Below are 13,918 nucleotides of genomic sequence, written 5' to 3'. Positions count from 1 at the left end.
GTTCCAGAGTGTACTTTCTTGGCCGTTATGGCTGGCTTTTCAGCCACGACTCGACTTGAAATAGAATCGAAATAACCTCCGACGCATATCGTTTAAGGAAGCCCATTCATTACGTAGCATCTGCTTGCATCATCTAAATGGAAATCCTACAACGACGTGTGTCACCTTTTGATCCACTTTTGATCTTACAGTCTTCCATCCTGCAGACAGCTACTTTCGTGTCTCAGCGAATCATTATCTCAAATAAAAGGGAGGCTATTCATTTCAAGCCCAGTCCGCGAGAAATTTTACTAGCTTCAAAAAGTAACTACCTGAAACGACTGCATCAAGTGAGTTAACACTGAAATTAAGAGCAGACTGGCCGGAGATGGTAGCTCGTGTCGGCAGGAATGATTTTTGCCGCCTTGGTTCTGAGACTGTCGGTATCTTTAGACTTTTGCTACATTAGTGAAGGCAGTCAGTGGCGAACATGGAGTACATGCACGGCCCACTATGAGCAGCATCGTACCCACAGTCGATCGCGGTCCTCCGTATTATCGTGCAAGGAGTAAACTAAGGATCAGACGGTTCTGTGACTATTTCGGGTGCGAATTTTTCGACGTTCGCCATTGGATAGACTAACTGTAGAGTCACTTTTAATACCTCAGGAATGCATAACACCCAGAAAAAGGTTACTCAGGTAGCGGGCTATGTGTGGCGTACATAGAGGTCTTTCATTTTCTTTTCTTTTTTAAGTTAGAAGAATCAAAGATAGATTAGCTACATTACTCTCAGAAGAGACCACCCAGATCGGAAAAAGAAAATGCTGATGAGTTATTTGTAAGCAGATGGAGCATCCTTAATGAGGTCCCAGAATTACTCTCGCCTATTACTAAAGGTTGTAACACTCACATAGTATTAGGAACAGAAAGCTAACTGATGTGAACATCAGCGGAGTACTAAATCCAGATTAGAACATATTTCGCAAGGATATGCTACGCACCAGTGCAAGCGATGTATCTTTTGCCGTAAACAACTAGGTATTGTCTAGTGAGGTTATTACAGATTCCTAATGCTAAATAGTTTGCGTAGTGGTGAATATCAAAGCTTGGTCAAACATGTTAAACAGGAGCATTTGTAAATCACCTCCGTCAAGAGTTATAGTAGTAGAGCGATTCAGAGGGGCATTATCAGGAGTAAGTTTCCTGACCATGCTACTGTAATAGTGGGAGACTTGAGCTTCCCAGCTGTAAAATTGGAAAGTTGTGGAATCAAAAATTAGGCAGCGTAAGAGATTATTGTGAGAATTTTCATAATATTGTGACTGACAAATAACTTTGTGCAAATAAGTGAAGAACTGACATGTAAGCGCAGTAACTTAGATCTACTAACAGACCCGAAGGAGGGAAGGCTGTCAAAGCCGCGAGTATTGCAAGGAATATTAAAAACGGTAGGACAATGTTTTCAGTTAACAAGGGTGACAGGATACAAGTTGTACAGTATCTCAGTTGTTGTTGTCATCTTCAGTCCGAACATAGCTTTGATGCAGCTCTCCATGTTACTCACAAGGGAACCTCCCCATCGCACCCCCCTCAGATTTAGTTATAAGTTGGCACAGTGGATAGGCCTTGATAAACTGAACACAGATCAATTGAGAAAACAGGAAGAAGTTGCGTGGAACTGTGAAAAAATAAGCAAAATATACTAAGTGAGTAGTCCATGGGCCACATAGGCAACATCATGGACAATATGAGCTCAGGAGCGCCGTGGTCTCGTGGTAGCGTGAGCAGCTGCAGAACGAAAGGTCCTTGGTTCAAGTCTTCCCTCCAGTGAGAATTTTACTTTATTTATTTTTGCATCGTTATTATCTGTCCGTTCGTTCATTGACGTCTCTGTTCACTGTAATAAGTTTAGTGTCTGTGTTTTGCGACCGCATCGCAAAACCGTGCGATTAGTAGACGAAAGGACGTGCCTCTCCAATGGGAACCGAAAACATTTGATCGCAAGGTCATAGGTCAACCGATTCCTCCACAGGAAAACACATCTGATATATTCTATACGACACTGGTAACGGCATGTGCGTCACATGACAGGAATATGTTGTCGACCCACCTAACTTGTACACTTGGCGAATGGGTAAAAAGATTCTTCTACCTTGCCCGATTTAGGTTTTCTTGTGGATGTGATAATCACTCCCAAAAAAGTGATGAAAACACAAGAGTTTGTCACATAAACTGAAAATAAAAAAACTAAACTTTTCACTCGACGGAGTAAGTTCCGCAGCTGCTCACGTTACCACGAGACCACGGCGCTCCTGTGTTCTTAGTGTCCTAGATGTTGCCTATTTTCCCATGAACTACTCAGTTTGTATATTTTGCTTATTTTTTCACTGTTCCACACAACTTCTTCCTGTTTTCCCAGTTGATCTGTGTTCAGTTTTTCAAGGCCTATCCACTGTGCCAACTTATAACTAAATCTGAGGGGGGTGCGATGGGGAGTTTCCTTTGTCAGTGCTGTGCAAGGCTCTTCATTTCCGAATGACTAGTGCATCCTACATATATTTAAACCAGCTCACTTTATTCATATCTCTCTACAATTTTTTCCCTCCACATTTAGCTCCAGTACTAAACTGGTGAGCCCTTGATGTCTCAGAATGTGTCATATCAACGGTAATTTTCGTTTAGCCAAGTTGTATCATGAATTTCTATTCTAATCATTACTATCCAGTACCCTCTCATTAGTTCCATCATTTACCCATCTAATCTTCAGCATTCTTCTGCAGCACCTCATTTCAACAGCTAACGATTCTCTTCTTGTCTGAACCTCTTTCGTCCATCTTTCACTTCTGTACAGGGCTACACTCCAGAAAAATACCTTCAGAAAAAACTCTCGTTCTATATGCTTCTATGTTGTGACATTTGTCCACCAGCTATTTCTTCTTAGCCATTTTGCACTTCTGTCAATCCCACATATTTAGACGTTCGTATTCGTTTTCGCTCGCTTCATTTGCCGCATTGTTATATTTTCTCCTTTCATCAGATAAACTGAATTATGACATCTAAGAATTTATACAAGGCCTTGTCTTTCTAATTGTGTGACTCACTGCTGCCTTTACTATTTTTCGTCTCTCAGTGCAACCCATTGGTCTTCCACTCCTTTTTCCTGTTGTCCTGTTGTAATCAGTCTCCGCCCAATGTTCCGCCTGAAATTCTAAACAACCTCTGGTTATTTCAGCCTACCCAGGATCCCTCTCCTCATTTTCTACTTTTTCTACAACGTCTTAAGATTTAATCTACAGATCGTAACTAATAAATTGCTATCAGAGCACATGTTCTCCTCGAAATGTCTTACAGTTTAAAATCTCGTTCCGAAATATGCTTTATCATTATATAATCAATCTTCACGTTACAACCTTCTTTCATGATTCTTAAACAAAGGTTTAGCGATGATTCAATAATGCTCTGAAAAAGCTGGAACGTGGAACATTTATGGCTTAAGTAATACACACATCAAAAAAGTTTTGCATCTCCTCGGTTCCGAGAGTTCCGGAACCTGTACAGAAAATTGGAATAGAGATCAACATAAACATCACTTCCGCCCTTTTTATTCCTCATGAAAACCACACATTGCATGTTGTACCACCATACAGCGCGACCTTCAAACGTGGTGGTCCAGATTGCTGTACACACCGGTGCCTCTAATACCCAGAAGCACGTCCTCTTGCATTGATGCATGTCTATATTCGCCGTGGCTTACCATCCAAAAGTTCATGAAGGCACTGTTGCTCCAGATTGTCCCACTCCACAACAGCGGTTCGCCGTGGATCCCTCAGAGTGGTTGGTGGGTCACGTCGTCCATAAACAGACCTTTTCAATCTATCCCAGGCATGTTAGATAGGGTTGAAGTCTTAAGAACACGCTGGCTACTCTAGTCGAGCAATGTCATTCAGAAGATGTGCACGATGGGGGACACGAATTGTCGTCCATGGAGACGAATGCCTCCCAGATATACTGTCGATTTGGTTGCTCTATCGGTCGGAGGATGGCACTCACGTGTCGTACAGCCGTGACCACAAGCGGTGTATATCGGCTCCACAAAATGCCACCCCAAAACAGCAGGGAACCTCCACCTTGCTGCACTCGCTGAACAGTGTGTCTAAGGCGTTCTGCCTGATCGGGTTGCCTCCAAACACGGTTGAAGGCATATGCAGCACTCATCGGTGAAGAGAACGTCATGCCTATCCTGAGCGATCTATTCGACATGTTGCTGGGCCCATCTGTACCGCGTTGCATGGTGTGCTGGTTGCAAGGATATATCTCGCCATGGACGTCGGGAGTGAAGTTGTGCATCATGCACCCTATTGTGCACAGTTTGAGGCGTAACACGACGTCGTGTGGCTGCACGATAAGCATCATTCAACAGTCTGCTGTCAGGGTTCCTCCGAGCCATAATCCGTAGGTAGCGGTCATCCACTTCAGTATTAGCTGTGGGGGGACCTGAGCAAGGCGTGTCATCGACAGTTCCTGTCCCTCTGTATCTCCTCCAGTCCGAATAACACCGCTTTGGTTCACTCTGATACGCCTGGACACTTCCTTTGTTGAGAGCCCTTTGCGGCACAAAGTAACAATCGGACACGATCGAACCGCGGTATTGATCGTCTAGGTGTAGTTGAACTACAGACAACACGAGCCGTGTACTGCATTCCTGGTGGAATGACTGGAAGTGATCGGCTGTCGGACCCCCTCCGTGAAATAGGTATTGCTCATTCATCGTTGTTTACATCTATGGCGAGTTTAATGACATCTCTGAAAAGTCAAAGGGACTGTGTCTTTGATACAATATCCACAGTCAGCATCTATATCCAGGCGTTCTGGGAACAGGGGTGATGCAAAACTTTTTTGATGTGTGTATATTCCAAAGATTGAGAAACAACAAGTAGATTTTTTAGTTTTAGCAGAGACAAAGAAGAAAGACAGAGGCTGTGCAAATATTAAGAAATACCAGCTTATACGGTGTGGTAATAATAAAGTCGCAGTGGCTAAAGCTGCAGTGTCTATTTTGGTAATGAACGAATGGAAATAAAGAATAAAGAACTGGGAGGAGGTAAATGAGATGTTCTTCAAGTTGATGAGTGAAATGTTTAGTAGTGAAGTGCTTATAATAACAACATATGCTCCCTGTGACGGCGCTACCATCACTGACCCAGAGGAATATTTTGAGGCCGCGTGTAGTATCCGTGCGGTTTGAGGCGCCTTGTCACTGACTGCGTGGCCCCTCCCGCCGAAGGTTAGAGTCCTCCCTCGACTATGGGTGTGTGTTTTCTTCTTAGCATAAGTTGGTTTAAGTAGTGTGTAAGTCTAGGAACCGATGACCTTGGCAGTTTGGTCCCTTAGGAATTCACACACATTTGAATATTTTTGAATATATTGATTGTCTTAGAGATATCACTGAATCAACTTATGCACAGTGGCAACTGTTTGTACGAAGGACTTAAACAGTTGAGTTGGGTTTAGATTAAATAATAATGTGGTTAGAAAATCTGGTGAAGAAACGCGGAATAACAATGGAAGTAGGTAAACTGAAGTAACTGATCAGACGCAATGTCAAATTAATTTTCCAACATAACTCACGGATTCAACCAACTAGGAACTGAGAGTCAATTATTGACTTAGCAATTGCCAAGAAGGACAGAAGTTCGGTAGTCCAGGATGTGAGAGTGTTTTGAAGTCGAGAATGTGGAATAGTTCTCCATATAGTACTGGGAAGAGTCATCATCCCCCTAATGCAAAAATGTACGAGGTGCATTCAAGTTCTAAGGCCCCCGTTTTTTTTTTCTAATTAACTACTCACCCGAAATCGATGAAACTGGCGTTACTTCTCGACGTAATCGCCCTGCAGACGTACACATTTTTCACAACGCTGACGCCATGATTCCATGGCAGCGGCGAAGGCTTCTTTAGGAGTCTCTTTTGACCACTGGAAAATCGCTGAGGCAATAGCAGCACGGCTGGTGAATGTGCGGGAAAAAGCCAAAAGTCACTAGGAGCTAGGTCAGGTGAGTAGGGAGTATGAGGAATCACTTCAAAGTTGTTATCACTAAGGAACTGTTGCGTAACGTTAGCTCGATGTGCGGGTGCGTTGTCTTGGTGAAACAGCACACGCGCAGCCCTTCCCGGACGTTTTTGTTGCAGTGCAGGGAGGAATTTGTTCTTCAAAACATTTTCGTAGGATGCATCTGTTACCGTAGTGCCCTTTGGAACGCAATGGGTAAGGATTACGCCCTCGCTGTCCCAGAACATGGACACCATCATTTTTTCAGCACTGGCGGTTACCCGAAATTTTTTTGGTGGCGGTGAATCTGTGTGCTTCCATTGAGCTGACTGGCGCTTTGCTTCTGGATTGAAAAATGGCATCCACGTCTCATCCATTGTCACAACCGATGAAAAGAAAGTCCCATTCATACTGTCGTTGCGAGTCAACATTGCTTGGCAACATGCCACACGGGCAGCCGTGTGGTCGTCCATCAGCATTCGTGGCACCCACCTGGATGACACTTTTCGCATTTTCAGGTCATCATGCAGGATTTTGTGCACAGAACCCACAGAAATGCCAAATCTGGAGGCGATATGTTCAACAGTCATTCGGCGATCCCCCAAAACAATTCTGTCCACTTTCTCCATCATGTCGTCAGACCGGCTTGTGTGAGCCCGAGGTTGTTTCGGTTTGTTGTCTCATGATGTTCTGCCTTCATTAAACTGTCGCGCCCACGAACGCACTTTCGACACATCCATAACTCCATCACCACATGTCTCCTTCAACTGTCGATGAATTTCAATTGGTTTCACACGACGCAAATTCAGAAAACGAATGATTGCACGCTGTTCAAGTAAGGAAAACGTCGCCATTTTAAGTATTTAAAACAGTTATCATTCTCGCCACTGGCGGTAAAATTCCATCTGCCGTACGGTGCTGCCATCTCTGGGACGTATTGACAATGAACGCGGCCTCATTTTAAAACAATGCCCATGTTTCTATCTCTTTCCAATCTGGAGAAAAAAAATCGGAGGCCTTAGAACTTGAATGCACCTCGTACTGAAGGAACAGGAAGAAGGGCGGAGTAGAGAAACGCCGTGGCTAAAGATAGGGCTTCTGCGGGACAGGAGTACACGAGACCTATAACAGATGAGTTGAGCAGAAACTCACGTAGTATAAGGACGGAACTGAAACAACACTGAGTACTGAAAACCCTGTTTACTGGGAAATGGTGAGGAGGCTCTTCGAGGAAGAGGTACAGGTGCTGACTGGATGACTCAGGCCTTAAGAGAAAGGACTGAACAAAAGAAGACTGCTTACTAGAAAAGGTTAAGCTATAAAAGACAGGAAGGTAGAGTTCACTATAACATAGAAGACGTTAAGCGAGGGTGGCTGTTGGATCGTTACATAGTCTCTTTGGTGGTCAGCACATGTCCAGACGAACAAAGAACGTTTTGCTATGTGCTTTGGTTGAGAGCATTCTGAGGTACGGTTCAGAGTATTGGACAGTAAACGAGAGACAAAGGCGGAAAATTAAGGCTGTAGAAATGGACGGTCACGGTAGAGTATGAGAGCGATCCGCTAGCATTGACTGAGTAATAAATATATAAGATTACAGATGGATGCTGTGAAACCAGTTACAGATTGGACTGATGGTCGAGCAGTGAGATGGTATGGACACGTCCGACGGATGGAAGAACAACGACGGCTGCAGTCTTTGCTCAGCTGGTCTGCATCAGGGAGTAGAAGCCGAGGGAGACCAAAGGCAGCGGGAAGAGGAACTATACCCACAGCCATGCGAAAGAAAGATCCATCGGATAGAAATTTGTGGCATCTAATAACAGGCAACTGCTGATAGTGGAAACGACTGCTGAAGTAAAGCAAAGTAAGAAAAGTTCTACCACGTGGCTTCCGATTTCATTCCTTTCTCCCAGGCCGTATTCACTTTTGATTTGTCCATCTCTTCCATTACCAACTAGCGAACTCCAGTCGCCCATCACAATGAAATTTTCCTCTCTCTTAGCTGTCTAAATAATTTGTTTTTTTTTTCTAATAATATACTTTTTCAGTCTCTTCACCCTCTACTTTTACTATTGTTGACTTCGTCTCTGTCTTGGCTGTGACAATGTGCTCACTATGCTACTCTTGCCTTCCCGGTTAGCCGTGCGGTCTGCTTTCCGGACGGGAAGGCGGATTAGTGTCGAAGTCCGGTGTGCCGGCCAGTCTGTGGATGGTTTTTAAGGCGGTTTTCCATATGCGAGCTGGTTCCCCTTATTCCGCCTCAGTTACACTATGTGGGCGATTCCTGCGCAGACACTTTCTCCAAGTACGTGTACACCATAATTACTCGACCACGCAAACATTGGGGGTTACACTCGTCTGGTGGTGTAAGACGTTCCCCAGGGGCCGAACCGCACAATAACCCTGGGATCGGTGTGGGGTGGCGGTGAGGTGAGTGGACTGCTGTATCCTGTTGTGAGGTTGTGTACCACTGAGGCTACGGCGGGGAAGTAGCCGCTCCGTCATTTCTAGGTTCCCAGTTCCATACAATACAATACAATGCTACGCATGATAGGTTACTGCATACCAATTTCCTTATTCATTTTTAGACCTACTCCTGCACCACTCATATTTCATTTCGTGATTACAATCCTGTACTCACCTGACCAGAAGTCCTGTTCGTTCTGCCACCGAATTTCAGTAATCCCCCATTATATCTGACCTCAACAAATTAATTGCCATTTTTCAGTATTCTAACTTACCTGCCTATTTAAGGAATCTAAACCTGCTTGCTCAGTCAGTTTTGTTCTTCCTTATGACATTGTGTGTAGTCTCCACCTCGAGTTCTGAGAGGGAGATTATTTTACCTCCAGAGCACTTCACCCGAGAGGATGCTAGCAAAGCTGTATACCCTCGGAACTAATAACGGCTGCAGTTTTTCCTTTATTTCAACTGTCCACAGCAGCAGCACAGCAATGCCATGCTGATAATGAGAGCAGCTTAAGAAATGAATTAAAATTCGTGCCGTGGTAAGACTTGATACTACGTCTCCTTGCTTACGAGGCAGATATGCTAGCCATTACAACACCGCAGAGATACAGCTAACAGGGCTGCATGGACTACCCTAGTCCAACTCACTCCCTAAGACAAACCTCATTTCAGGTCTTGAGCCATTTTCCCATCCTTAGATCTTCGCTGTCCCCATTGCTCTCCAGTATTGGAATAGCACCGAACATTGGGCGCAATGGGAAAATCCTGCCTGTACCTCAGAAGTGTAAGTTATCTATAGATATGATATAATTAAATTTTGCTTGAGATATTTGGGTCTCACCTTTATCTATGATAATGATAGATGCATAAGAAATAAATTAAAATTTGTGGCACAGCTGGAACTTTTTTGTAACATATATAAACTTTAATTTACAGTCCTAACAAATATAGGTATTCACAGGGAGACAGACATTAACATGCTGTTCCTTTGTTTTCTTCTATTGTCATTTTTATAAATCGTAGACTATTATTCGTCAATTTTCCTGTGGCTGGTTTTTGAATAATATGTTCATGCATTTAGTTAAATAGTTTCATTGATTTGATTTGTTGGAGTGTGAATATAGTGCTTTTAGGTTTCATATCTATGTTGCAGGGTCACAGACCTGCACATATAGAGGCATGTTCACTATATGTGGCAAAAGAGAAAACATACATGTGAATAACAATATGAAGATCCTATACTTTGGTAGACGAATCAGTTTTACATGCGTAATTAATTTGACTAACGATGTATAGAGTAAGATATACATACCATTATTAAAAGGGCCATGAAACCTAAGACATTTGACGCTTGATGAGCAGCAGTTTACATTTTTATCGCTACAGTAAATGCAAATTTCCCTTAAGTCAAATAAACTTTTATTGTTAGGACTGAGGTGGTGAACCCGGGCCCTCTTTAGTAGGCAGGTGTGATAGCCATTACACCACTGCAGCAGTATAGTTAACACAGCTGCATGGATTATCCTAGTCTAACGCCCCGCCCTAACAACACGTGAACTGAAGCTTGTGTTATGGAGGGCGTTCGACTAGTGAAGCCCATTCAGAGGTGTTAACTATATCGCTGCGGTGGTGAAAGGGCTAACATATGTGCTTTGTAGACAAGGAGATGTTGGTCTAAGTCTCAGACGGCCACTAATATCTATTCATTTCTTAAGCTTCTATCGTTATTGTAGATGAAGATGAGACTCAAATGTCTCAAGTAAAATTAATTATAATGCCTTGTTCGTTGATGTTAAAAGGTCACATGCAGTGTAATATACAAATAATCAACATTAAATATTCAGCTCTTAGGACGAAGATATGGAGCATAAATGGGTAGAGTTCAAAACCATTCTAAAATCCAAAAAAAATTGCCCAGCAGTTGAAAGGCGTTTCGGATGAGATGCGTGTGAGCTTCTAGACTATTCGCAAAAGTTTCCTCCGCCACCCCCCTCTCATCATCCCTTTCCACCTCTCTCCCTCTTGCAGTAATTTATCGTACGTCAATGTAGTACCTAAATTTACCTAGCCACTGGCAAAAACGTATGTCGTCAGACAGACCAGCATAGTTATAGGCATATATCGCCGACAACAATCTCTTTCAGAATTGAGGAACGTGTTCTACACTATGTGATCAAAAGTATCCGGACACCTCGCTGAAAATGACTTGCAAGCTCGTGGCGCCCTCCATCGATAATGCTGGAATTCAATATGACGATGGCTTACCTTAGCCTTGATGACAGCTTCCACTCTCGTAGGCACATGTTCAATTAGGTGCTGGAAGTTTTCTTGGGGAATGGCAGCCCATTCTTCGCGGAGTGCTGCACTGAGGAGAGGTATCGATATCGGTCGGGGAGACTGGGCACGAAGTCGAAGTTCCAAAACATACCAAAGGTGCACTATAGGATTCAGGTCAGGACTCTGTGCAAGCCAGTCCCTTACAGGGATGTTATTGTCGTGTAACCACACCGCCACAGCCCGTTCATTATGAACAGGTGATCGATCGCATTGAAAGATGCAATCGCCATCCCTGAATTGCTCTTAATCAGTGGAAAACCAGAAGGTGCTCAAAACATCTGTGTTGGCCTGTGCTGTGATAGTGCCACCCAAAACAAGGGTTGCAAGTCCCCTCCATGAAAAAGACGACCACATCATAACACCACCGCCTCCGAATTTTACTGTTGGCAGTACACGCGCTGGCAGATGACGTTCGCCGGGCATTCCCCATACCCAGAACCTGCCATCGGATCACCATATTGTGTACTGTGATTCGTCACTCCGCGCAACTTTTTTCCACTGTTCAGTCGTCCAATATTTATGCTGCTTCCATCAAACGAGGCGTTCTTTAGCTTCTACCGGCGTGATGTGCGGCTTATGAGCAGCAGCTTTTCTCACCTCCCGCCTAACTGTCATAGTACTTGCAGTGGATCCTGATGCAGTTTGCAATTCCTGTGTATTGGTCTGGATAGATAACTGCCTATTACACATTACGCCCCTCTTCTGCAGTTAACAGACGAGGTCGGCCTGTACACTTTTGTGTTGTACGTGTACCTTCACGTTTCCACTTCACTATCACTTCGGAAACAGTGGACTTAGGAATTTTTAGGAGTGTGGAAGTCTCGTGTGCAGACGATTGAAACAAGTGACACCCTACCACCTGACTACGTTCGATGTCCGTGAGTGCCGGGGAGCGCCCCATTCTGCTCTCTCACGATGTCTAATGACTACTGAGGGCGCTGATATGGAGTACCTGGCAGTAGGTGGTAGCACAATGCACCTAATATGAAAAACGTATATTTTTGGGGGTGTCTGGATACTTTTGATCACATAGTCTTTGTTCGCCCACGGTGATGTTTTTGGAGACCTAAAATCTCCTTTATATAAGGCACAAAGTTGTTTTTCCAAACAGAGATGCAAAACTGAGATCCCTCTCTTCGTCCTCGAGATTGGGTTGGGTTGGGTTGTTTGAGGAAGGAGACCAGACAGCAAAGTCATCAGTCTCATCGGATTTGGGGAAGGAAGTCGGCTGTGCCCTTTCAGAGGAACCATCCCGGCATTTGCCTGGAGTGATTTAGGGAAATCACTGAGAACCTAAATAGGGATGGCCGGACGCGGTATTGAACCGTCGTCCTCCCGAATGCGAGTCCTCGAGATGCGAGCGTCATAGACATCAGCTTTTTGATCTCAGGAAGTCATTTGGTACACTTTCGATTTGTCGTTTAGTGAAAAATTACGAGCTTTCCTAGTGTGGCACTAAATTCGTGGTTAACTACAAGAGTTAATAGAACAAAATGGGAAAACGCAAAGATTGTTTGGTAACCTTTTAGTGCCGCTGATATTAATAATTTATAAATGAGCTAGTGAATAATGATGGGGAATCCCTGAGGCTATTTGCGGACGATGCTCTTTCCACGGAACAGTTGCAAGGCTAGAAGTATGTGGCAACATCCAGAAAGGACTGCAGACGGTGGCGATTGGTGCAGAAACTGCCAGTTGATTCTTAATGTAAATAAATGTAACGTACTGTGTATAAAGAGGCGAAAGAATCCAACGAAGAGCAGTATGTTTTGTCATAGGATCATTTTTCCACGCGAAAGCGTTACGGAGATGCTAAAATGAACTCCGCTGGCAGACGCTACAAGAGACGTATCTAAGGAGAATTTTACTGTTTGAATTTCGAGTGTGTGCGTTTCAAAAGGAGCCTTACAATATTTTGCTTCCTCCCACATGCTTCTCACAAAATTATCACGACGAGAAAACTAAAAAAATAGGTTTGTTGCGGAGTTTTAACGACAGCCATTCTTGTAACGAGGCAGTCGTTAATGAAACATGCAACAGGGCGAAAGACAGAGTTTTAAGTCATCCAGATTTTCTCTGGTTTTCTCGTCCACAAAAGAGTCATTATAAAAATTTGAGAGCAAAGACATCAATGTTAAAAGTACGACAGTAATTGTTCCGTTAACAACGAAGTCAGAACTTGCCAGAAGATGAAATCGTGAAACATCGAAGACAGAGAAAATCCAGAACTGACAGGATGTCGGAATATCATTAAATAAAGTAAGGCATAACCCATGAATAACATTAATTTGGAAGTGGCAAGAAACGACTCTTGAAGATGGTGTGTAAAATTTGTGAGGCTGGATATGCAACATGCACACAATGTCGCAGAAACTAAGGACAGACAATTGCGAAAACTATAAAGTTGCTGACAAAAATAATATATAGAATAACGGTACAGAAGAATTAGGATCCGTTTGATTATCAGTTTGGCTGTGAAAAAGGTAAAGGGCCCAGAGGGACAATTTGGATATCGCACATGACAATTGAAGCAAAAAAAAAAACACGCTGTGAAATTGTGTAAGATGTTGGAAATTTACACAGAATTAGTTATATGGTATAGAGAAAGGTGGGTAATCTACAAAAACCAGGACGGAACAGTACACATGGAAGACCAAAACCGAAATACTCGGGTTAGAAGGAGTGTAATCTATCGTCCGTATCGATGTCTGTAGGCCAAAGAAGCAATGACGCAAATGAAAGAAAGGTTCAGGAATGGGATTAAAACTTAGGACGAAAGGATAGCAATGGTAAGAATCGCTGATGGCATAACTATACTCAGTGAAAGTCAAGGAGAATTGCAGAAACTGTTGAATGGAATAGACAGTCTAATGAGTAAAGGGTATGATTTAAGAATAAATCAGAATTTGTGGTATGTTCCTATGGGACCAAACTGATGAGGTCATCGGCAGTAAATCAGAAAAATATAAAGGTTATAAGGAGTGGAAAAACTGAGGTGAGCGTTAAACTTAGGAGCCATATTTGGGCAGACGAAGTGAAGGAACTCCTTATCCTTGGAGGACATAAAAACCGTTCTGTT

General features: G+C 43.4%; 1 protein-coding gene across 1 annotated transcript in view; it reads left to right on the top strand.

Moving 5' to 3' along the window:
- Nucleotides 1-13,918, top strand: part of LOC126262451 (uncharacterized) — a 672,745-nt gene that overhangs the window by 509,944 nt on the left and 148,883 nt on the right. The gene's annotated exons all lie outside the window — the stretch shown is intronic.

This window comes from Schistocerca nitens, chromosome 1 (assembly GCF_023898315.1).
Source record: "Schistocerca nitens isolate TAMUIC-IGC-003100 chromosome 1, iqSchNite1.1, whole genome shotgun sequence".
Taxonomy (NCBI): domain Eukaryota; kingdom Metazoa; phylum Arthropoda; class Insecta; order Orthoptera; family Acrididae; genus Schistocerca; species Schistocerca nitens.
Note: the sequence above shows the minus strand (reverse complement) of the source record. Positions and strands in the feature narration are given on the sequence as shown.